Source organism: Armigeres subalbatus, chromosome 3 (assembly GCF_024139115.2).
Source record: "Armigeres subalbatus isolate Guangzhou_Male chromosome 3, GZ_Asu_2, whole genome shotgun sequence".
Classification (NCBI taxonomy): Eukaryota; Metazoa; Arthropoda; class Insecta; order Diptera; family Culicidae; genus Armigeres; species Armigeres subalbatus.
The window spans coordinates 162,082,127-162,104,461 of NC_085141.1; the positions used below are offsets into that span (position 1 = coordinate 162,082,127).

Genomic DNA, 22,335 nt, shown 5'->3' on the forward strand with positions numbered 1-22,335 from the left:
GAGAACGTTATTTTTGGCTACTACTCTGATTCTTTCGGTGGCTTTATAAGGCCATGAGACATGGACGTTAAAGGAGGCTGATCGGAGAGCTCTCGGAGTGTTTGAGCGTAAGGTGCTGCGGACAATACTCGGCGGTAAACAGGAGAACGGTATCTGGCGACGTCGCATGAATCACGAAAGGTGTATAAAGGGCTGGATATTATTAAGCTTATACATCACGGCAGACTACGGTGGGCTGGTCACGTTGTTCGTATGCCGGAAGAACGTCAAGCGAAGATAATATTTAGTAGAGAAACCGGAAGAGGCCGCAGGCTTCGTGGAAGGCCGCGTACACGATGGCTTTTTGCAGTTGAAGAGGACCTGAGGGCGCTCAATGTTCAGGGCGACTGGAAGCGATTGGCCCAGGATCGAGTCCAGTGGAGAAGGATACTCCATTCGGCGTAGGTTCATCGAAGAGCTGTAGCCCATCAAGTATCAAGTAAGTAAGTATTTATCCAACTCGACAAGCCTGGTTATAAACGTACAACAAGTTATCAAAATAGTAGTTTGTGCAACAAGTTGCAAAAAGATGATTTTTTCAGCAGGAGTCGTACGTTTATCGACGAGGCTTGCTGAGTTGGATAAATACTATGAGTGCTGAAAAAATCGAGTTTTGCAACGAGTTGCACACCCTTTTTTTTGCAATGACGAAACATGAACTTTAAATATGACAAATCTGTACCAATATTATACTTGTACACAGAGATGCATCTGAACACGAGAACGCGTGTTCGTGTTCAAAACGTTCTGAACACTGCACACTGTTCAAGAGCACTGACCGAACTTAGCAACTTGTATCCTAGGAAAACAAACTCAAGCGACGGCATGCTACTCATTTTTCGGCAAGTATTGGAACACGTGGGCATGTAACGGATAGAAAACAAGCATGCTCGTATGTTTTTGCATAAATCCAAATCTAAGGAATCTTAGTTACCATGATCGTTTTGCTTGCGTACCAACCTAGTGCACACTGAACTGTGTTCAGAGTTCAAAAATTTGAACACCAAAGCACGCTCTTGGCTCATGTTCTGTTCAGGATGCATCTCTGCTTGTACATGTCCAATTCCTTCCATAATTTACTCAACATGATCATACTTGCCGTGCCGCAATGCATAGTTCGATAAACCGTGAAGCGATATTGATATTGACATTTGCATTAGACAAGTGATGAAGAGCATGACAGAGCATGTCATTTGTAGTCAAGCATAAAATAAGCACAAGGAAGAATGGCAAAATGTAATTTTATGCGTCAAACAAATACATTTGGTTTTAGATGCGTGACCGAAAAATAATTACATATTTTATGTTTTGCAGTCTAAAATTATTTACAATATTTACACATTTCAATTAAAACTAACACAAATCAATATTACCATTAGAATTTTTAGATTACGCCATTTATAATTGGTATTTCGTATTGAAGAGGCCGTTTGCAACATGATATTCAATTCATTTTGGGTTGTCAATAGAAATCTTTTCAAACAATATAATGAAGATTTTAGTATACTATATTATTGTAAGATAAGTTTTTCTGATAGAAACCGAGCTAGAAACGCATGCGCAATGCAGAGAGAAATCCAGTAAGACTCGAGTGTCAAGCACTTTGCTATCTCGTTCTCCCAGAGGTTATATTCTCTCTATGTTAATTTTTTGAAGCAAGCGGTCATACTCTCTCTGTGCATAGATGGTAGAATTCCAAGACAGAGTCTTGGAAGTGTAAAGGAATTACTCTGATTGATATGGTTCTGTAGAAAACATTTCAAGTCATATGACATAATGAAGAGGAGATTCTTTCCACCAATTCAATATGAATTGATCATCTTTGAATTAAACTACTATATAAAGTCAAAGTGGCGGACCACAACAAAATATTGTTCGAAAATATTACATAAACGTAGTAAATAAATAAAATGATTAACAGTTAAGTTGAGTTTTAGTTTTTTAAACTATTATCAGTTATTACAATATTAATTAAAGAACATACTGTTGTGAAATTTTCAGGCGAACCAGAATAAATACACATAATCAAATATTAGCAAAAGCATAGTCCAAACCAGTGTTTTTACGTTATTTGGCTACTAATGAAAGCGTGGTATCTCACAATGGTGTATATTAGGAATCTATTATCTTCATTGACAAATTCCTCCTAGAAAGTACTTTAAGTATTTTTCGATCTACGTTGGGTTCTTTTTGAGCCTATTGGAAAAAGCGGGAAAACAGAAAATGTGACCTTCCAATTTCCATCTTGTATTTTTAATCCACCCTCGATAGTTCACAAACCCGTTTTTACGCAAAATTCTCAATAAAGTTTTCTACCCAACTGTCAAATCTTAGCTGGAATAATTCCTCATTCTATATAAATTTAAACGCATTCCAAATGTTATATTTAAGCTATTCTTCATCTATCTATATTAAATTTACTTTCAACCAGATTCAACAAAAAAAAAACAATAAAATGCGGATTAAATAGTGACAAAGGATATCTCAACTAATTTTAGATACGTATAATAAGCCATGCTTGTCTGTTGTCTGTTGCTTAACTTCTTTAATGTCAAATTTCCCAAAGAATCATGACGCTTCTTTAAACCAAAAAAAAATATATAAAAGTGTTGCAGTCAAATGAGCAAACAGCAACATGGTGCGAGTAGGTACAATGCGAGAAGAATGTAAACTTCCACAGTAACCTCGTATAGCTCTTCAACTGCTTCAGCGTGCGTCAATTTCGATATAGGGCACCAGTCCCGCCGGATACAGTTCAACGAGCTATATCAAATTTATTATACATTTCCACAAAAATATGCTCACCACACTTCTTCTACAACATTTGATTTTCCGTTTGCATTCGATTAAACATAATCGATTAAGTTTGCAAAAAAAACATCAAGCATCCCTATTTTTTTTTCATGATGACATTTTGAAGAGTGTGTAAAACGATCGTCATATTTTGGGTGGTTCGATTTACGTGTGTATCGATCCTTTTGGACGCGAGTTGGCGCCACATGTGGTGTCGCCAAAATTTCGTGAGAGTGAATCATATTGTTAATATAGTATATTTGATTTAGTCGAATAGGATTTTTATTGCACAGTTCTGTTTTCTCATTGCGTCCGTCTCGTCGCAACCAACTTGGCTGCCTCGGAGAGAACAAAGCAGAGAAAGGCACTGCTGCTATCATGAACCTGTACGTCCAAGTTTGGAAGATGATATTAGCATTTCCATATCATTGTAAATCGTTTAACTTCACGTAGAAGTAACACACACGAAATCATTAATTTAGTAAAACAAATTTGCTTTTCTACAGATTTCCTCAGCGTTTCATGCATGTGCTTAGTATTATATTTAGGAGCTGCTGGCTGCTGCAGTAGTTCAAACCATGGTACGAATTTAGTTCAAGCCATGAACAGTGTAGTTCAAACCATGGTACGAATCAAAGTTATGTAATTATTAAGTTTTTTCAATGAAACTAAGCGTAAATATGTGCACCCATGATGTTTTTAGAAAGACACATACAAACTAGAAATCCCAGTTCTAACATGTTCCTTTAATGAAATAAATCAACTTTATTTTGACGGCTCATCTGAAACCCGCCATTTGGTTCAAACCATGATTGGGTACCCTACCAAAACAGATTGACCGATACCGCTGTCGGGTCGAATAGGTCATCGCTCTTTTTTATTTACAAATCTAATTATCCTGTTTCTTAATTGAAAATTGGTCGCCCTTTAAAGGTCATAGCCAGTGGAAAAATATTACTGAGTACCTGTTTTGGAATCAACAAAAAAAGGTCTGTGATGCATCGAGGTCGCCAGACTACTCCCAATTCCACGACCGTGATCGTACCAACATGGAACCTTCATACATCAAAGTGGATTAAAGGAAAAATTCAGGAAGGTGGGCCGTAGAATTCGACAACTTATTTTTCTCTCCATGCAAGGCTGGGCGAGGGCCACCATGATGTAGATGGGGTTTGAGTCCGAACGTTTATTGTCCAAAAGTAGTATATTTGAATCATTTAATTGTATCTGCACTTATGATTTTAAAGTGATTAATATTTAGCAAATGATAAAAAAAACTATAACCAACAACATAAAATTCTTCTTCAATATTCGTATGTTACATCGTATTGCTGAGAAATGAAACCTATTACAATGAATAAGATTCATAATCTAATTCGAGCAAAACATAATTTGAATCTAAAGCTAATGTGAAAGCTAGCTAAAAAAGGTTCTAGTATTTACAATTTAAACCGAAATGGTAAAAGAAGCATGATTGAAACTAAAACTCTGTTCGAAGAAAATGATTGTGTGCCATCATGACGTGTTCGAACAATCCCATGCATGGTATCAAGGGTAACGAAGGTATTGTGTACCACTGGCTTTATATTGGAACTCTGACATCATTTCAGACATGTTATTTTACAATATCTCTTAAAACAAGCATAGGATGGCTCAAGTTTACTTACATATTTATCCTAAATTTTGTTTCATTAAAATGTGGAAATAAAAGCAATTTTGAAATATAGTCAGTGATAGTACATAGCTCCTTCACCCTAGATAATGTTTAAAATCCTACTAGCATCAAAATATTTCTACTCACTAAACAGTATTTTCGCCATGTATAAACGATTATTTCTACAGCAAAGAATAACGTTCGCCTTTTAGTAATACTGGCCTTTGTTTATTTCTTTGGCGAAATTACTTTTCTACAATCAGAAAAATCCAACTTTTATTGCAAAATGCACGTGCATTGCACAGGGGCGTCATTTTGCTTTGGCGCTTTTTTCACCGCCAGACAGGCAGACGAACGACAGTTGAAAGCCGGTCAAGACTGTGCGAGTAAGCGGCCCTGCACACGCATACCACCGCACAAAACCGTTCGGCCTCAGACAGTCAACAAGACACAGGGTGTTGCAAAAATAGCAATGGCGGACGGCCGACAGCCTCTGAAGTGATCGATTTTCTGATTTCTTCATGGTTTTACAGAAATGTTTTACTATGTGGCTTATTTTAAATTTTCTTAGTTTACCTCTAATAAGTTAAGTATTCATTCAACTGAATATTTGGAACAAAGGCTGTCTTTTTCTGCGCGAATTTACCTCAAATTCACAGCCCTGTCAAAAAAAATCGTATCCGATCTCCCATTAAACTTGATTTTCTCCACATTGGATAATCAATTGACGTTTTTGATTCTAATAAAATTGTTACTCCCGATGATAACTATACAATCGTCGGTAGATTTTGTAAGATTCAATGGAGTTTCCTGATTTTACGGGTAGTTTTCTGCCCATTTTCATGCAGAAACATGTCTTCATAGTCGATTGTTATTACTACCGAGAACCCGTTCGTTGGTACCAATACAGAGCAAGCTACCCCGAAAAACAGGTAAAGGCAGCAAAGGCAACAACAGCTATCTACACGAAGACTGTTGAACGTAAGTCTGTTACCTGCCGGCACTACATAAGCCGTCCGCCGAGAACGGTTCGGCATCATTCGTTTCTCACCAGTCACAGTGAAAAGTGCAGTACGTAGCCGAGCAAGCCAAGATAAGAAAAATGGTGAAGTGAAAGCAAAAATCTAGAATTATTTCATTATGGAAAGTGTAATTAAGTGTGCTTGAAGTTTATATGAAAAATGTCACCAGAGAAGTGAATGCATAGCACCCAAAAGGTATGCCAGAATTGGCTACCGGCGATAAGAAAAATCAATCGGCAAATGTGACGATCCGGTGAAAAAAAAAATGGCGGACGTAATCCACGCCTCAAGTTTATCGAACACGTCAGAAGGATAGCGAATTTAGTTGCAAATCGATGATGATACCGGATTTTATCAACTAGGAAAAGATGTCTGTGCCAAGTGAATCAATCAATTTAAGGTAGGTTTGATTTTTGAGTTGAATAATTGTGATTTTTCGGCTATCCACTCGATGATTCAGGTTATTAATATAGTGCTGTTTTCTATCGTTACAGATTCATGAGAATGGATTTTCTTTTAGCAGCGTAGCTGCTACTGCCAAAAGACGTTCAGATACCTTTGCCTGGTCGGAATATCAGCCGGAATCTACTTCAAACATGTGTAACGGGACCGCAGGTGAGAACTTTCCAAGATGGCGTCTTCAGACGCATGGAAAGGTTATGTCTGCCGAGTCATCAGAAAATTTGCAATGGCGTATGGGCATGCGCTCGTTCATGCTCAGTATGGAGGGCGAACGCAACCTCACAAACACGTGGAACCAACATCACTGTAGTTTCTTTCAAATTCTATTTCAATTTTTTTTGACAAAAGATAACCACCACCGTAAGTTCTTTTTAAGTTCTATTTCTATTATTTTTACTCGTCATTCGTGACATACCAGAGAAGCAAAAGAATCAACCACTAGAATTTCTCTATATATTTCTATTTACAATTCGTATAAGCAAAAGACACAACCACTAAACTTTCTCTATATATTTCTATTTACAATTCGTATAGGAAAAAGATACAACCACTAGAGTTTCTCTATATATTTCTATTTACAATTCGTTTGCGAAAATCAAGAACCAGCACTGTTATTTCTTTTTAAGTTCTATTTCTATTATTTTTACGAATAAGGAGTTCGTAACAAAAGTCAGCCACTATAGTTTCTCAATATTTTCTATTTCCTATTCGTTGCAAAATAATACCAACCACTTGAATTTCTCAATATTTTCTATTTCCTATTCGTATTAGACAAAATATCAACCACTTGAATTTCTCAATATTTTCTATTTCCTATTCGTATCAGAAAAAGACCAAGCACTAGAGTTTCTCAATATTTTCTATTTCCTATTCGTATGAGAACAAGAAAAACCACTTGAATTTCTCAATATTTTCTATTTCCTATTCGTATGGGGATAGCTGAAAAGATAAACCAACTGATCTGTAATTTCTTTCAAATTCTATTTCAATTTTTTTTGAAACAGATATAAACCAACCTTTCTGTAATTTCTTTCAAATTCTATTTCAATTTTTTTTAAACAGTTTAAGATCCAACCTAACTGTGATTTCTTTCAAATTCTATTTCAATTTTTTTTAAAACAATGTAAGAGCCAACCGTTCTGTAGTTTCTTTCAAATTCTATTTCAATTTTTTTTAAGCATGTAAAGATCCAACCGTTCTGTAGTTTCTTTCAAATTCTATTTCAATTTTTTTTCCTTGACTTCTACTTCGTATGTGCCACAACGAATAGAAGTCAAAGACACTTGTCTATTAGTCAAATTGCACAAAGTTGTTCACTCTTTGACAGTCACACGCAATTGCGAATAGTTTAGATTTTTTTCTGGCAAAATGAGACATACGACTTACAATTTGTAGAATATTTAAAATAGTAAAAGTTCTGTTTAGCAATCGTCATCATATGACCAAAGGTCGCATGAGTGCGTAAAGTTAAAGTCTATGTAAAAGTCGTCATCATATGACCAAAGGTCGCATGAGTGCGGAAAGTTAAAGTCCATGTAAAAGTCGTCATCATATGACCAAAGGTCGCATGAGTGCGAACCATTTAAAGTTAAATCTTCCTAAAGAAGTCGTCATCATATGACCAAAGGTCGCATGAGTGCGAACCAATATAAATAAGTTCTTCTGAATGAAGTCGTCATCATATGACCAAAGGTCGCATGAGTGCGGAAAGTTGGATAAAAAGTCTATTTAAAAGTCGTCATCATATGACCAAAGGTCGCATGAGTGCGAAAATTCTAACTTAAATTCTATATAAAAGTCGTCATCATATGACCAAAGGTCGCATGAGTGCGAAAATTCTAACTTAAATTCTATATAAAAGTCGTCATCATATGACCAAAGGTCGCATGAGTGCGAAAATATAAAGTACCAGCACTGTAAGTTCTTTTTAAGTTCTATTTCTATTATTTTTGCGAACAACTATAAAGTTTCTCGAAGAGTCGTCATCATATGACCAAAGGTCGCATGAGTGCGAAAATATAAAGTACCAACACTGGAATTTCTTTTTAAGTTCTATTTCTATTATTTTTGCGAATATTGTTAAAACCAACCACTTGAATTTCTTTCAAATTCTATTTCAATTTTTTTTAAGTAAGCAATGGCTTACGGTTCGACCGTGATATTATCACTACGGAATATTATTTTTGAATTCCAACAGAGTTTTCTTGTTGCGTGATATTATCACTACGGAATATTATTTTTACGATACAAACGAGGTGTTTTTATTACGTGATATTATCACTACGGAATATTATTTTTGAATTTTGACAAAGTCTCTTTGTTACGTGATATTATCACTACGGAATATTATTTTTAATCTATCTACAAAGTCTTTTTATTGCGTGATATTATCACTACGGAATATTATTTTTGCGAAAAAAAAATCCTCGAAGTTTTTTCATTGCGTGATATTATCACTACGGAATATTATTTTTGCGAAAAGTAATGAATGTACACATTAATTTTCTACGTTCTAGAAGTCGTCATCATATGACCAAAGGTCGCATGAGTGCGAAAACAAAATACTTACAAACTGTAATTTCTTTTTAAGTTCTATTTCTATTATTTTTGCGAAACTTTAAACGTTCTCCAGCAAAGTCGTCATCATATGACCAAAGGTCGCATGAGTGCGAAAGATTTTAAAGTCAAAATACCAAGCCACTAGAATTTCTTTCAAATTCTATTTCAATTTTTTTTGACAAAGTTTCTTGAATCGTGATATTATCACTACGGAATATTATTTTTGCGAAAAGAACAAAGTCTTTTTATTACGTGATATTATCACTACGGAATATTATTTTTGCGAAAGTAACGAAGTCTTTTTATTACGTGATATTATCACTACGGAATATTATTTTTGAGATACCAACGAGGTCTTTTCATTGCGTGATATTATCACTACGGAATATTATTTTTACGATACGAACGAAGTCTTTTTATTGCGTGATATTATCACTACGGAATATTATTTTTGTTTTTAAAGAGACCAACTTTTCTGTAATTTCACAATATTACAATATGCATTACAAATTTGCGAATTGACCCAACAAGGGTCATAGTTTATATAAGAAGATACCACAATCACTGAAATTTCACAATATTACAATATGCATTACAAATTTGCGTTTTATATAGAAAAACAACTAACGAGTGTAATTGAACCGTGATATTATCACTACGGAATATTATTTTTACGATACCAACGAAGTCTTTTTATTGCGTGATATTATCACTACGGAATATTATTTTTGCGAAAATCAGTCTGTCTTTATATGTAAGATAACCCACTGTACTTTCTTTCAAATTCTATTTCAATTTTTTTACGACTAATGTTATAAAAAAAAATGTAAACTAGGCTAAGATACTGAGTAATAAATTTATGTTAACTTCAATCAACCGTCTACTATATTTGTCCTTGAGATATCACACTAGGTTATAAAGTTTTGTAGAATGTCCAGGATCCTGAATATTTGAAAGAACTGTAATATTATATAAGACTCCTTCCAACTCCATTGATAGTGCTGAAATTTGAGTATTGTCACCATTGGTCTCTGGCGTTTCCAGTTGTTTAAATTAGGTAATTAAAACAGTTTTTACGACCGTGATTGTGATTATTGATATGTTTATCGGCTTCATCAATCAGTCCTACTCAAAGTATGAGGGAGTAAATAATCGAAAATAATTGGTCGGGGTTCTGCCTAATCGCACCAAGCGCCTTCAAAAAATTACCAATTTTTTGTCCAAGGTTTCGTTTAGCAGATTCAATTGATCACAAATCGTATCAGATATCCCTCAACTCTATAACAGAGGATATCCTACAAAACATGTGCGTATGAATTGTTTTAAACTGATTTCCATTTTCCTTTTACGAACAAAATATCCCTAGTCTGTCAAAAAGCCGCTTGGTGCGGCTTGGTTGAACCCCGACCAATTGAAAGCCGTTCGCTAGGGCGACAGAGTGTGAAAGAGAGGTATAGAGACCATGATGCATTTATTGGGGTGTGATCTGGCTAGCTAATGTCCCCAAGTCAGCCATCTTGGATTTTTGTATGGAATTTATGCTCGTTTTTTTACGTTTTGGACTGAAAATTAATGTTTCTGGCAGTTACCAAGGGGTCTCGCCATGTAGTGACTTGATAAAGTTAGTTCTTTCGAATGGGTACTATTCCGAAGTGCAGAAATGCAGATACACATGCAGGGAAGGGTACGTTTTTTACGCGGGTCTTTTTTCACGGAAATTTTTAAATTTACGCTGAATTAAGGGCCGATGTAGCGGCTTTTTTTAACGTATGCGTGTGCGCGACTACATTTCTCGGGTACTTATTCAAAAGGACGTATGTGATTTTGTAAACAAAGATTCAAACGTCGATCAGTCCGATCTGATGGCACTCCCACGCAAACCAACAGCACCAACAGGTAGCCGAAACCTCCCTCTATCTGTCTATGGTGATGGTTTGCGTGAGAGTGCTATCAGATCGGACTAATCGACGTTTGAATCTTTGTTTACAAAATGACATACGTCCTTCTGAATAAGTGCCCGAGATTTGATGCAGGGTACCTTGCGTGGACGCGGCGTGACGCAACTTGAGAAAACGCTACGTGGGCATCGGCCCTAACACGTTTTTATTACGAGGGTTTTTTAAACAAGTCTGTTTTTTTCAAAGAGAAACTCGTGAAAACCGCGAAAAATCTATTTTCGATTGATTCATTTTGACGTTGAATAACGTTTTACCCGAAGGTACTGGGTGTCAAATCAGAATCTAAAATTGGGGAGCGTCACGAAATCATGTAAGATTTTGGACGTTAATGAAGTCTTTGTCAATCGATAGATTTTTTTTGATATTTATATATCAATCGACTCGGGGCCCTCCTTAGCCGTGCGGTAAGATGCGCGGCTGCAAAGCAAGACCATGCTGAGGGTGGCTGGGTTCAATTCCCGGTGCCGGTCTAGACAATTTTCGGATTGGAAAATTGTCTCGATTTCCCTGGGCATAAAAGTATCATCGTGTTAGCCTCATGATATACGAATGCACAAATGGTAACTTAGCTTAGAAACCTCGCAGTTAATAACTGTGGAAGTGCTTAATGATCACTAAGCTGTGAGGCGGAAATGTCTCAGTGTGGGGATGTAATGCCATTGAAGGAAGGAGGAATATCAATCGACTCGGAAACTCTCCAGCATTTTGTCAATTTAATTGAAACTTTTGAATATTTACTATGAACTATTGAAAATTTCAATTCTTGTCCTACCCAGTGAAATATCAGAACCAACCAATCCCCTTCATGCATTCCCAACACGGACATCAGAATGATGTATATTACGGGTCTTGTGACCGACAGTTTCTTTTTGTCCGGGTATAATGATTTGCGATCGCGCGTCATTTCTGTACGATGATCCACGGTGAGTGGTCACGGAGAGCGCACAGAACGATGGGGTTGGTCACATCAATGGCGGTGGTTTCTGCATCTGTAGTGGTTTAGCGGCAAACTATCGAGCGGGTATTGTCGATGTCAGCGGCACTCCAGTGAAATTTTCTTGCATAGTTTGTAACGTTTTACGTTCATTTCGATTGAAATTTAAATCAAAATATTCGATTAGAACCGTTAAAACACAAATAAATTTTGAATTTTGTTTTAATTTATAATCGTGTGTCGTGTTTCGTTTGCGTTAGTAAAATCTGTTCGCTCCTGTATCAATTTCAAGTTTATAGTATTTGTTATAAAAGCTCAACTCATTATGGCATGCATGTGAGCTGCAAATAGGCGGCAAACAGGCGCCATACCTTCGAGCGCCATGCTAATCGGTTGGCGCAATTTTATTTGAATATGCTTTAGAATCAAATTGAATGATAGCTCAGATTTGAATAGTTGAATAGTAAAATGATTTCAAAAGATTCGAAATTTCTTGGCGCAAGTACGACTCAGACTCGCTCATTTCGTCTACGAATCGGCTGGAGAGCAGAAGTGCGCGAATTAAATACTTACGTTCAGTTCTTGAAAGTTTAAGAATTTGTTGAGTAATTTGATTTTATTTTAAAGGTAAAATTAGTGAGTGAGTTTTAAAAAAATAAGTGGTGTTAAATGTTCTGTGTTTTTCTTCCTAGTTTAGTGGACCGAGGTCCAATCGATTGCGTTTTCTGCTCAGATAATTTTATTAAAGTGAATTAATACCCCCCCCCCTTCTTCCCATTCCCGGCGTCCCTCCACGAGCCGTTGGTTTGGGCTTGCTAAAGCCGCTCGAAACGAGAACAAAAGAGTATCCGCTCGAAACGAGAACGCAAAACTGGTTGACGAGATTCAATGGCCGCTTGCGCTTACGGAAGGTCGCCTCTCTAAACGAGTAGCTGGATCGTGCTTGCAATCGCCGCTCGAGAGCGGAGGACAGAGTAGGCTGCACTGCTATTAGGTAGGCCGATGACTGAACGGATCCAATCGTAATGGCGGCAACGGCGACCAACGTCGTTCCGGCTTCGGAAACCGACTTGGTCCGGAAACTAGGGCCGGAGCCTTCCTCGTACAAAAACTGCTGCACTATCTCGGCACTACCACGTTATCGGTCCGGTATCGTATGGCTGTTAGCTTATTCGCTCAATTCCAATTACTCGATCTTTTCAGAAACACTTTTTACGATCCGCTTGGGCGTACAGTCTATGATCGAAGACCTCTTTTCCCTCGTTTTTCGTGCGAACCTTCCAGATCGATCCGTTTTCCTCCATGTTTCTTCCGCCATCCCTCGCAGCCGTGATTTGTCATCCCGTTGGCTACTAAAATCCATCCACTGGAGGATTTATTTTTCTGCCCAACTTGGTAGCAATGCCACACGCGAATAGGGTTCTAAAACCTAGCCCTCCTTCCGAATGTAACCAAGCAGTGAAAATCGCAAGTAAAATATTTTTTCTTTTGCAATGAATAACTTGTAACTTTTATTGTTACAGTACGTGAAGAGCTTTTTGTTACATGGCCATTAGGGTAGTTCAGAAAACCGATTTTGCTAAACAGTGCTCATCTGATTCTTTACCATGTTCTAAGTGTCCTCCGAAAATTTGAGCTCATTTGGATTAAAACTGATTTAGCACAAGCCGTTTCAAGTTTGCATGCAAATTAGTATGGGGAAATTTATTTTCTCATTATACTGTTAACGACGATGCCCCATCAAGCGCATGTTAAAAGAAAACCTACATAGCTAGAAGGAATACTCAACAGCTTTCACTCAGTGAAAACCGCATCTCAATTAATCGTTCCAATAATTAGTAATCGAATTTAATCTATACCGTTTTTTTCTGGAGTTAATTGCATAACTCATCAACAGGCAACATTGCTGCTCATGGCGCGAAAGATAGCACACACAAATTCAGGCTACTATGTTGCGCTGCATATTTTAGTGATGCCCTCAAAGAAGTTTAACGATCATAACTAAAGATTCGCAACCTGTCTTAAAATCGATTACTAATTATTGGGACGATTAATCAACATGCGGTTTTCGTTGGGTAACTGTTAATATCCTTTAACTATGTAGGTTTTCTTTAACCTGCGCCTAATGAGAAATGTCAATAACAGTATAATTAAAATAAATTTCCCCATATTAATTTGCATGCAAACTTGAAAACGGCTTGTAAATCGGTTTTAATCCAAATGAGCTCAAATTTTCAGAAGACACTCAGAACATGCTAAAGAATCGGAAGAGCGCTGTGGAGCAAAATTGATTTTTTGAACCACCCTAATGGCCATGTTTTGCTCTTTCCCATTCCGTACATTATTTAGTCGCGTCCAGTACGAATGAATGCTCTAAAATATAGAAAATTTTGAATGAATAAGGTTGAGTTGGTTGAATTCCGGTTACGTTTAACGCCAGTTGGCAATAAAATACAATCATTAAACCTAATTACGTTTCGTTCCTTTTTATTGCTCGGATGAGCGAACATTCCCTCTGAGTTCCCTATGTTTCGTACGGATAACGAGTCGAAGTAAGTGCATGCGTTACGAAATTGATTATTATATTCTCGAACGGTTCGAGAAATTTCCCTGAGCGAAAAGGTCTCCAAAAGTCGGGCAAATAAAACACGACCGGTGGTCTCTCATTGAGAGTGGCGCATGAGCCACCGTTTAGCAAATCCTCGAGAACATTCCCCGAACGGTTACAGGTTCTGGATCTTGTTTTGTTGTAGGACGAATAAATTTATTCTTTTCAGGATCACTATTTTATACTAGAAAAGGTTGTTGTGTAAAGAATTTTGTTCAAAGTGCAAATTAACCGCATTGCGAAGCCATAAAGATGCCGTCCGTTGCAGAATAGCGAACACGCGTCGGAGGGAGATGCTACAAATATTTATTCGCATGGATGGCATCAGTGGCAACCAAGTGAAATTTCTTCAAGATTCTGATTTAGTTTTGTTACTGTTTGTGACTGGGAAGGCAAATTCAGCGATTACATTTTTTGAAAATTTCAAGTTTTCTGAACATACATAGGAGACTTTTTAGCTAGAGAAATATAAAATCCAGAATATATTTCCAAGTTTGGTAACACAATTCTTCATTCCGGATGAATCTGAGCAATTTGGATAGACGCTCAAGAAGGGTTATCAGTTGGGGTTTTTGAGTATCCCGTAATGTTCTTTGACGGACCAGAGTTTGATGAAGTGATACTACTTTCTGGTCTTTGAAAACGGTGGAAGGTGGAGTTTCCTTTGATTTCCGGAAGAACTTTTTGTGCGTTCCATTTGCACATTCAGTTGAGTCAGCTTTTTTCTTTGATGGTGTGTTCAACATCCGAAAGAGGATCAGTGGAGATGTAATATTTGGCTTGATGACCGCTTACTGGAAGGATATCGGTAGTATTCAGGCATGTCACTTATCGTGAGACTCGGTCGTGCGTGGACAAGGCTGTTATTCCAGCAAAAACCGTATCTCCGACTCCATGACACGTTGCGATAGCAGCGATAAATATTGCTGCTGGTGATCTTTGGTCGGTAAGAGCTCAAGCGACGAGCATCCTAATGAAACCAAGGATGTTATCGATCATTTAGTAATTTGCGTTCGATCATTTAGTAGTTTGTCAATAACTCATTCCAGAAGCTGAATTTCAAAATGTGTTGTATGGTGGACTTCTAGTGCGAAGGTTTTTCTACAACTCTGCCAAATGGTTTGTTGTTTGAACTCTACTAGTAACGGAGTTTTAGCTATAGTTTCAGTAACTTAGACTAAATGATAACAAAATTCCAATCATTTAGTTAAAGCTACTGCAACTAGCGCTATAACTCCGTTATTAGTTGAATTCTAACAGAAAACCATTAGGCAAAGTTGTAGATAAACCTTCGCACTAGAAGTCCACCATACAACAAATTTTGATATTCAGCTTCTGGGATGAGTTATTGACAAACTACTAAATGATCGAACGCAAATTACTAAATGATCGATAACATCCTTGAATGAAACCTTCAATTGTTCATCTGTTGCAGCAAAAAAAATGCCTTGTTCAAGCTGAGCCCCGACTGAGAGTTGGCTAGACTGGCATTGAAGTGCAATTTGAAGGTCTGGTAGTGATCTATACCCGAGCAAAGTTTGAAATCAAAATTTGCTGTCAAGGTGTCAATTATTTCGATTACTACAGTTGATCTTGTTTTGTGTGGATCAACGGTTAACACAGCAGAATTGGGAGCACATTTTCACACTGTGGGATCAAACTGAAAACAAATTTTGCTGTCAATGAAATCAACATGATTACTAAGTTTGCAATCATGCGATCCTTAAATTCTTATAAGTATTGATAACAAAATATCATAAGCATATTATCAATTTCCCACCTTATCGGCCGCGACGATTTGAAATCATCGCAAAGCAAATCGTCGCCAAAATCGTCGCCAGCAAAAATGGCCATAAGATCTGTCAGATCAACTGTGAACAAAATTGATTGATTTCAATAATCACATTATTTCCAGAAATTTTGTACTATTTTTCATGCATATTTTCATAATTTGGCTTTGAACTACCACAGATTGAAAATAATGATATTGGCGACGATTTTAAAGGTGCTTAAAAAGTGATTGGCGCGTTTTGTTACCAGCGAAACTGACAATATTTTGTTGGCAGGTTGCTTTCGCACATTGAAAACTCATTATGAAATCATAGTTATGAGGAATGCAACATGAAAAGATGTTTTGATATCAATTTTTATCAAATAGTAATTAACATCATATTTTGTTTTCAATGTAATCTCTACAGCAGAGCTTTATATCAATTTGCTATCATTTTGTTAATCGATTTTGCTCGGGTAGTTACTCACAGGTGCAGGGATGGGAATGGTACACAATTTTGATGTCATTCATTTTTAAATGCTGTTAAAGAAAAACAAAACTACGGCAGCAGCAACAGCAGGCGTAGCATCGCTGATGATAGTACGTTGGTGCTTTAAACTGTTTTCTTCCTAGCCAAAAAAATGTTTCCGTACAATAATTGGGGAAGAGTCGTTTGACCGAGTCGTTTGGCCATTATGCCTAATGCCCCAAGGCCGAACTCACCATTAGGCTGAAACCCATCTGGTCGAAAGTCGTTTGGCCGAAAGAATCATCCGGCCGAGTATAACATTTGGCCAAATAGGACGAAACGTCTCACTTTTCACACCCTATTTCTCACTTTCCAAATGACCTATTCGGCCAAATGTCCTATTCGGCCAAATGTCCTATTCGGCCAAATGTCCTATTCAGCTAAATGACCTATTCGGCCGAATGTCCTATTCGGAAAATGTTTTATTCGGTCAAAAAAAAAATCGGCCCAGTTCCTTTTCGGCCACATATCCTATTGGGCCAAATATCCTATTGAGCCAAATATCCTATTCGGCCAAATGTCTTATTCTGTCAAATATCCTATTCGGTCAAATGTCCAATTTGGCCAAATGTCCTATTCGGCCAAATGTTTTATTCGGAAAAAATGTTATTTGGCCAAAATGTTCGATTCGGCCAAGTGACCTATTCGGCCAAATATCCTATTCAGTCGAAAACATATTCGTCCAAATGTCCTATTCGGCAAAATGTTGTATTCGGTCTAGTGTCCTATTCGGCAAAATGTCCTCTTCGGCCAAATGTCCTCTTCGGCCAAATGTCCTATTCAGCTGAATGTCCTATTCGGTCAAATGTCCTATTCGGCCAAATGTCCTATTCGGACAAATGTCCTATTCGGACAAATGTCCTATTCAGCCAATTTTCTCATTCGGCCAAATGTCTTATGCGGCCAAATGTCCTATTCGGCCGAATGTCCTATTTGGCCAAATGTCCGATTTGGTAAAGGGTCCTTTTCGGCCAAATGTCATATTCAAACAAATGTCCTATTCGGCCAGAAATCCTATTCAGTCAAATGTCCTATTCGGCCAAGTGTCCTCTTCGGTCAAGTGTCCTTTTCGACCAAATATGCCACATGTTCTATTCTGCCAAATATCCTATTCAGCCAAATGTCCTATTCAGCGGAATGTCATATTCGGCCTAATGTCCTATTTGCCCTAATGTCCTATTCAGCCAAATGTCCTATTCGGCCTAATGTCCTAATCGGCCTAATGTCCTATTCAGCCAATTTTCTTTCTTCTTCTTCTTCTTATTGGTGTCACATTCCCACACTGGGACAGAGCCGCCTTGCGGCTTAGTGTTTACTAAGCACTTCCACAGTTATTAACTGCGAGGTTTCTAAGCCAGGTTACCATTTTTACATTCGTATATCATGAGGCTTGCACGATGACACTTTTATGCCCAGGGAAGTCGAGGCAATTTCCAATCCGAAAATTGCCTAGACCGGCACTGGGGATCGAACCCAGCCACCCTCAGCATGGTCTTGCTTTGTAGTCACGCGTCTTACCGCACGACTAAGGAGGGCCAATATCCTATTAGGCCAAATGGCTTATTCTTCCAAAAATCATATTCGGCCAAATGTCCTATTCGGCCAAAAACCTATTCGGCCAAATATCCTTTTACTCCAAATGTCTTATTCTACCAAATATCCTATTTGGTCTAATGTCCAATTTGGCCAAATATCCTATTCAGCTGACTGTCCTATTCGGCCAAATGTTCTATTCGGCCAAATGTCCTATTTGGCCAAATATCCAATTGTATAACATTTCACCGACAACTATTTCGCGGAATTCATTTTTGCGGTTGAACATTTCAAGAAATAACAATTGGCGGCTTGTAACTTTCCGCAGTACGACATTTGGCGGATTGTACCTTCTCGCCGAATGACTTTTGACATTTCGAGAAATATTAATAATAATAGCTTAGTGTTCATTCATTAGTGTTCATAGCAATTATTACCTGCGAGGTTTCTAAGCCAAGTTACCATTTTTTAGCAATCGTCGAACACGGTTTCGAAATTTAAATTACCCCTTCCAAAGCCTGTATTATGTCTGACAGATGGGCCAGATATAATGAAAGGATTATCTCCTCTTTCAAATTTGTTACGGACAAACGTTTTTATAAATAATCCTTTATTTCTTCCTTTCGCCTTATACCGTGAAAACGTATTTATTTAAATATGGCATTATATCCTCCCTTCGTTTTGTACCGGGCAGAGGCATCCATTTAAGGAGCGCATTACCCCTTCCTTCGCGTTATACCGGGCAGACGCATCCATTCATAGAAGCATTACCCCTTCATTCGCCTTATACCTGGCAGATGCGTTCTTATAAAGAAGGTTTTATCAACTTCTTTCGCGTTTCTTATAAAGAATGTTTTATCAACTTCTTTCGCCTTATACCGGGCAGACGCATTCATTCAAATAATTCATTACCCCTCCCTTCGTTTTATGTCGAGCAGACGGGTTCTTTTAAAGAAGGCATTATCAACTCCTGTCGCCTTATAGCTTATACCATGCAGACGCATTCATTCAAAGTAGGTATTATCAAAGGCAAAGAATTTAGCCCGGATTGCATGTAATTAAGCAGAAATCGGTAAATATTTCAATGATAATTATTCTAACTGAATTTCGCCAAATGGCATTCTGCGGAATGATTTTCGGTGAAAAGGTAAATTCTGCGAAATGTCTTTCGGAAAAAAGGTGCATAGCCACATGTCCTATTCAGCCTATTCGGCCAAATGTCCTATTCGGCCAAATATCCTATTCGTGAAAATGTCCTACTCGGCCAAATGACCAATTCGGCCTAATGCTCCTTTCGACCAAATGACTTCCGGCCTCACCGAACCAGAGACTGCAATATTTTATTACAATCATGCATTATTTCCACCCACAGTTTGCTATAAATTGCGACAAACAAACAAACTTGTGTCCTTTTCCATCATCAAGCTAAATGGAATCGGGAAGATTGTGCGAGTCAAAGTTACATCGCTGTAAACGATGCATATACTTGTTCTAGTGTTCTAGGAGGAGCCAACTTAATGCAATGAGCTGGATTAACAAGTATGACATTCTCTGATGGGTTTGCATGCGAGATTTGATATAAAATCTATAATACAACGAATGTCACCAATAATTGTTTTGGGTGTAGTGGCATTCGGCCAAATAGCTTTTATCCGAATGGGTTTCGGCCAAACGACCCTTCCCCATTTTCAACAGTGCTTGCTAAAATTTATTTTTTTAATAGATTAGTGCTTTTCATCCATTCTTGACCACTTTTCGTGACGCTCTCAAATTTAAATCTGCAGAATGACTCCCTTATCTTCCCGAAGGACGTAATCCTACGCCAAAAGAACACTAGCGAAAAAACATGTAAAAAACCTGAGTGTATTTCTCTCGATTTGTTCAAAAACCTTGTCAGTCGATGTGTCTACATCATGAAGAAGTCAAGAATGCCGTCGATTGTAAGATATAGCAACAAAATATATTATTTTACTAACCCAAAATAACCCAAAAGTTCTGTGTAACGTAGTGAAAGCGATCTTGAAATATAAAATATATTGAAATCACAATTTATTTGATTTTACTAACAACGCATTTTATATTTCTTCTCATTTCAGGCGATCCAGAGTCCACAAAATTTCCAAGTATTCTAATAAAATGTTATATTCTCAATCACTTTCCGATCAACATTCCAAACTTAATTCCAAGATTTTTACCATTTGCTAAACTTACATAACGTCCAGAAAATATTTGCTCTTCCCTTCTCTAAACTTCTTAGAAAAGCAAAGTTTGAAAAGATAAAAATCATATTTATTAGTCTTTTTGCGCTGGTCTGCTCGTAACAGCTGAGTAAATATATATTCCAAGTAGCGTAAACTTTGTAGGAATAGATCGAACATAAATTAGCAACGTTATGCTGGCCATAACTTAACACTGAACTTAAGAATATTTGCACTAGGAATAAATAATAAAACGTAGACGAGTGATCGATATCGATGGTAGCCCAGAAGCATACAATGATAGAGCATCCTACCGTTTGTCTGGTTTTCACCTTTTGGGATACGAATGGAGCAGTGAGAAATCAAAAACAATTTCTACATATCTTGCAAATGACTCAATTTATCAACCAAATCAAGAATCGAAACTCAATGTTAACCTCTTTGTTAGTTTTTGCCCGAAGACGGCCAATCGGACGATAGAAATCAATTTTCCGATAAATTTACTGACATTCCTCAGATCTTCTTATGAGCACAATAATAATAATAAAATCAAACATGGCACGAAAGACTGCCACTTGCAGGAGCATTGAGCAGCCACAGTAAAACTAGAGTTAGATGTAGAAAGAGCAAGAGAAAACTGTTTTCCATATCTAAGTCATTTGATCGGCACTATGCGGTAGAAAATTAAGAGAGACGAGTTCAATAAATCAGATTGATATTATTCGATTGTAGGAAACAAGAAATGTGGCCAATCCATTGAAGTGCTAACTCATTAGGCCTGGCATTATCGTTGGATATCCAATTGGCACGAGGCGTGTTCTGTGGCTGTTGGCTACTACCAAGTGAACAGAATTAGTTACGATAGAATTTGGATTTCCAGGAGCTTAGCCGAAAGTTGAATGCTGAAACAAATTGTGATGTGACCTTTTACCTATTCAACATAGCGTTTCTATTAAAAACAAGATTAACAACTTACAAAAATCAAAACCCAAATGATCTTATTCATCAAGTGTATGAAATCTGCTGGACTGATTGAAAACAATCCTTAGTATAAGCACCGTGAGGGTCCCTTTTACCTGTTAATTGTCTGTTGAAATGTTAATATGGAAACATTTGTAGTTTAGGCACGATGTGCAACCACATATTTTATGGATAGTTGATGATGTCTGAAGTCCCAACCGACGAGAGTAAACCAAGTGACACAATCATTGGGGATTTATAAATCGAGCGACCATGGAGAGAGAAGCAAAATGAATCGGAAACTGAAGCAAAAGTTTTACCCGAAAGTTGTGAATATTTAAATTTAAATCAAACAAATAATTCTCAAACGCGTCAATGCCAACAATACCAAAAATAACAAATATCGCTGAGCTGCGCACTCTTCAAAGATAACAATCATTTTTACAATAATTCAAACTTAGTTCTTGAAATCCAATTTTACAATTTTACTGAAGAATATGATGGCAATCAATTCGCCATGATGTAGTTACAAAAACATACCTAAGATCAAATTTGAACCATTTGAAATCCAAATAAACCATAATCGAGAAGTAAATCCTGTCATGCTCAATCCTGCATTCTACGGAATGAAGTAATGCCAAAGATAACAAACACAAATTGTTCAACAAAACGAAACACAATAATGGTATATTTATCTCCCCTGGAATATAACTTTTCACTTGAATAACACTGAAGCAGAATGCGAACTTATTTATCCGAATATCATCCAGCGTAATGCGATGTTGAATCTTGTACCATGATCATAAAAAGTCGTTGAGCGTTCAGATACGTTCCTCAGGTAAGTAATTGAAACTGTTTTAGGATTAAGTGGATCAAATATATGGGAACGTGCTTAGCTACTAAACTGTTACTTTATATTCTTCAAACGCTTTTTAGAAATTATTATGGTCAGTGTTCCGAAACCGCAACACTTTCTATGAAGATTTAATTTAAATAAAAGCTTCTTTTCCGTTATCACTTCTATCTTTTCTCATCCGAGTGAATATACATTTCAAACGAGACGATTGATTCAACCTAATAACCATTCCATTGTAGAACGTAACATCAGGACTGATTCAATTTACGCTTCAACAGTAAAATTGTCGCCTGCCGTTTCTCGTTAGAGATCATTTAACATTCAAAGGGGCACGCCTCAAATGATAGTCTTTCCAAAAGTCAATTACCATCAGGACAATTCACATATTCTCCATCCCATAACCGAACTCGCTCCGCCGGCCAGCAAGCATCTCTGAGTGGTACAATTTGTGTAGTTTGC

General features: G+C 37.3%; 1 protein-coding gene and 1 long non-coding RNA gene across 7 annotated transcripts in view; both read left to right on the forward strand.

Annotated features, from left to right (window-relative positions):
* The window catches only part of LOC134224273 (ras-specific guanine nucleotide-releasing factor 2-like), a 509,452-nt gene extending 487,698 nt beyond the window's left edge, over positions 1–21,754 (forward strand). For all 6 annotated transcript variants that reach the window (XM_062703608.1, XM_062703607.1, XM_062703605.1 and 3 more), the window contains one exon: positions 19,959–21,754. The gene's annotated coding sequence lies outside the window, so the exon portion shown is untranslated. The remainder of the gene's footprint in view (positions 1–19,958) is intronic.
* Positions 5,524–9,401, forward strand: LOC134226444 (uncharacterized). The gene is made up of 2 exons (XR_009983481.1): positions 5,524–5,908; positions 6,003–9,401. It is a non-coding gene; the product is annotated as an uncharacterized LOC134226444 (long non-coding RNA).
* Positions 21,755–22,335: the final 581 nt, after the last annotated feature.